Source organism: Rhinolophus sinicus, chromosome X (assembly GCF_036562045.2).
Source record: "Rhinolophus sinicus isolate RSC01 chromosome X, ASM3656204v1, whole genome shotgun sequence".
Lineage (NCBI taxonomy): Eukaryota > Metazoa > Chordata > Mammalia > Chiroptera > Rhinolophidae > Rhinolophus > Rhinolophus sinicus.
Window position 1 is genome coordinate 67,899,099 of NC_133768.1, and position 4,521 is coordinate 67,903,619.

Sequence of the window (4,521 nt, forward strand, 5' to 3'; positions counted from 1 at the left end):
TGTTGATCCCTAATGTACATCTCGTACCCCAAACTCTGTCTCCAACTGCTTTACTATATAACAGATTGTTTTACATACTGTCCTCAAAACAATCTTACAAGGTAGAGATTATTATCTTCACTGCACAAAAGAGGAAACTAAGGCTTAGAGAGGATAAATAACTTACCCAAGTTTACACATCTAGGAAGAGCCACGCCTAGAGAAAGCAATTTTGGACAGGAAAATTGTTCCCCCATTCACCATTCCCTTCCACAGCCTACCTCCATGCTGGTTTGATTACCAAAATTCATGCTGCCATTGGCCAAAAGTCTCAACCTAAATTTACCTCTGCAAGATACACAAGATCCAGAGAGTTGTTGTCACTGTTACTTTCTCAGTTACAAGTCAAATGTGCTCACCTGGGGTAATTCTTCCATTTTGATTTAGGCTGGCTAAGTTCCCCAGCAAACCTAGCTCTTAGTACAATGGCTAAATCCATCTTTAAGACCCTTAAACTATGCCATTTAACAAACCATGGCCTGGAGGTTCTGCATTTGTCACTCCTCATAAGACAGCTGGTTAACACTACTAGCTGCAGAACGTGGAACCCTCTCCCAGCAGAAATGGCAACTGAGCAACCACTGCCAAAGAAGGAAGGGACATTGCAGTCCCTCCCTGTGGATGTTGTTTTTCTCAATCAAGAATATTGTAATGATGTAATACGGAATTGTACACCTGAAATCTATGTAATTTTACTAACAATTGTCACCCCAATAAATTTAAATAAAATAAATTTTAAAAAAGAATATTGTAATGGACTGTACTGGTATTACCAGAAAATGTCTGAAGAGATGACTGTAAATTCAAGTTATGTGAGAGGTGCCAGAAATAATAATAGAATCATCTTGGATATATATTTAGAAATGCCGAGGATGTTCAAGACTGATGAAAAACAGCATATGTATTAAAGTTTCAGGGATTGATACTCCTACAGTAACAACAGTGTGTGAAGCAAAGGAAGGTAGAGGAGAACCACTAAAGTCCTTCTTGATTGTGAATTACTTTTTCTGGTGGGTTTGTTGCGGTTGCTGTTATTGTTTATAAAATGAAATTGATATTAGGTACAGCCAGTAGAAGCATTAACATGGTGTGGGAGAAGTAATTCTTGGCATAGGTTTACTTCGTTCTTAATTATGAGAGCCATTTTTTTCAGTCAAAATGCATGCATTTCACTTCTTTTTGGAACACAGGATTTCTTTCATAAAACTACTTTTAGAAAACTTTGCTGAAACACAACTCTTCTAAGGTGTGGGGATCCATGGTCTTCTGAAAGGAAAGGCAGAGGCAGAGGAACATAGCCTGAGTTATTTTGCTTACAGCCTAACAGAAGAGGCTTCAGCTCTACATTGGACCATTCCCCAGGTGACTCCTACAGTTTTCCTGAGATGAATTAAACCACTTAATTAGTGTTCCAGTTGCATCTTAAGCCTTTAAAAGCTCAACAAAAACATAACCAATATTGTGCATATAAGATATGCATTAAAATAAAAAGGGCAAACTTAATAAACTAGCTGTAAATAGCCCCAAAATGAGTTCCTTTGGGATGGGAACTTAGTCTCATTCATAATTGTATCCACCTCAGATATTAACATATGCCTGGCGCACTGTATGTACCTGATTGAATTTCTTGAATTCAAAAGGGTGTGTAAACCAAGTTGAAAGATTTAATGAAGTCAATCCATTGTAAGATATTTAACCAAGCAAGTTACATCCTGACTATACCTAGGGCACCAAGCTGTTGATCTCATGTGGCTCTCTGAATTTGAGAACTAAGGCCACCCACTTTTTCCCATTAACAGAAAGGGCAACTACTTCAAACACTATTGTCTACCTTTTCCCTATTACAGGGGTTTTAATGCAAAGGCCTTTTAATACAAAATTTTCTAAAGGGCAGAAATCGTGTTTTCTGTCAACAACTAACTTAAAATGATCAAATTCTGTGTGTAATCACATGGTCTAAAATGGTTCAAGTAATTTTTTTTTTCTAATCCAGAAATGGCTGTAGAAATTTTTGTCATACAACAAACTGTTCTGCTGAACTGCTTTTTCAGAAAATGTAATTTATCAAAAATTGGTTACCAACAAATATATCCCAATGTTGTCTCTCCAATCATTCCTACTTTTGTCTTGAGGGTTCTGCTTTTAATGAAATTTTTACAAGACATAAATTTTGACTGGAAACATGTTTCATGATAACATAGAGTTACCCTTCTGGATACAATAGAAAAACAAATGGGGTTAGTTCTTAAAATTTGGTCCAGTATCCTTTGGAAGGTTAAAGAATTCTGGGCTACTGATGTAGGGGAGGTTCTGCACTATAATCAGGTGCTGGAGACTATTAAATATGTATGTCCTTCAGAAAAAGGAGCCCTCGCTTTTCGTTCCCCCTATTCCCAAGCACCACTCAGGCTGCATCACGTGCTCTGAGCTCCTGCTAAGCCAGCACCAGCGTTGTCTCCTTCCAGCCACGATCATGATCCTCTACTGGGACCTCATCAGCCATGATGAGATGTTCTCTGACATCTACAAGATCCGGAAGACCATGGACTGGCTACGCCTGGAGGTGGAGGGGAGGATGGTCAGCAGGACAGAGGGTGACATTGATGACTTGCTCATTGGTGGAAATGCCTCCGAGGATAAAGGTACAGAAAGCACAGCAGTCACTGGTGTTGCTATTGTCATGAACCATCATTTGCAGGAAACTAACTTCACAAAAGAAGCGTACAAGAAGTACATCAAAAATTACATGAAATCAATCAAAGGGAAACTTGAAGAACAGAGACCAGAAAAAGTAACACCATTTATGACAGGGGCTGCAGAATAAATCAAGCACACCCTTGCTAATTTGAAAAACTATCAGTTCTTTATTGGTGAAACACGAATCGAGATGGCATGGTTGCTCTGTTGGACTACCATGAGGATGGTGTGACCCCATATATGTTTCCTTTAAGGATGGTTTAGAAATAGAAAAATGTTAACAAAATTGGTTGTTGGGATCCATCACCTGTCATCATCATAACTGACTGCTGCTTTTCATTCATACACCAAGAATAGGACAGATGGGACTGATGCTACCTTGAACTCTTCATTTGTTTTGACATTGATTTACTTGGATCAGAAGCATTGTTTTTAAGGAAAAACATGTCATGTAGGATGTCTAGAAATAAAACACATTTAAACTCAAAAAAAAGGAACCTTCATACATTGCTGCTAGGAATATAAATTGGTACAGCCACTGTGGGAAACATTATGGAGCGTCCTCAAAATATTAAGAATAGAGATACCATATGACCCAGCAATCCTTCTTCTGGGTATCTACCTGAAAAATCTGAAAACATTTATCCATAAAGATATATGTACTCCTATGTTCATTGTAGCATTATTCACAGTGGCCAATACATGGAAACAACTGAAGTGTCCTTCAGTAGATGATTGGATAAAGAAGATGTGGTACATATCTGTAATAGAATACTATTCAGCCATAAGAAAAGATGAAATACTGCGATTTGCAACAACATGGATGGATTAGAGAATATCATGTTAAGTGAAATAAGTCAGATGGAAAAAGTTGAGAACCATATGATTTCACACATATGTGGGATATAAAACTGAAAGCAACAAATGAACAAATGAGACAAACAAACAAAAACTCATAGACACAGAAAATAGATTAGAGGCTGCCATTTGGTGTGGAGAGGGGGAAATGGGGAGTGACTGCTAACAGGCATGCATTTTCTTCCTGGGTGATGAAAATGTTTTGGAATTAGATGGTGATGGCTACAAGATCCTGTCAATATGCTAAAAAAAATTGAGTTACACACTTTAAATGGGTGAATTTTATGGTATGTGAATCATATCTCGATAAAACTGTTTTAAAAAGTAACATTAAGCCTTTCAAAGAAGGGTCAGTCTGGAATACACTCCACTGGAATACTTTTATCTTGGGATATTTTCCACATACCAAAGGAAAAAAAAATTGCCTTTATATAATTTCTCCCACCAGACAGTTAAAATGATTGTCCTCATTTCCTAAAGGAAATGACTGTGTTCAAATTTAAAGAGAAAAAAAATTAAATCAAAGATTAGCTTTCAGAGACAAGCTTAAATGTCTTCTTTAATACAGTTTCCGTGTTGTTGTTTTTTCTAATTATAAGAGTAGCACATACACTCTGTATGAGATTTGGAAAAAGACATAAAAGCCTAAAACAAAGAAAGTAAAGATTATCTGTCATGCCACCACCCAAAGATAATCATTGTTAACATTTAAATGTATTTTTTCTAGTCTTTTAATATACTTTTGTTTATGAAATTGAAATTATACTCTGTATACACAGCTGCATATCTTATTTTCTTATTTTAATACTATGATATCACAAGCATTTTCTCATTTCAAAAACATAATTTTTAGTGGCTGCATAATTTTCTATTCTATGCCTATACCATAATTTGTTTAACTAGTTTCCAATTTTTGGGTGTTTAATG

At 36.5% G+C, this 4,521-nt stretch overlaps 1 pseudogene; it reads left to right on the top strand.

Annotated features, from left to right (window-relative positions):
• Positions 1 to 2,476: 2,476 nt before the first annotated feature.
• Positions 2,477 to 3,017, top strand: LOC109437424 (translationally-controlled tumor protein; annotated as a pseudogene).
• Positions 3,018 to 4,521: the final 1,504 nt, after the last annotated feature.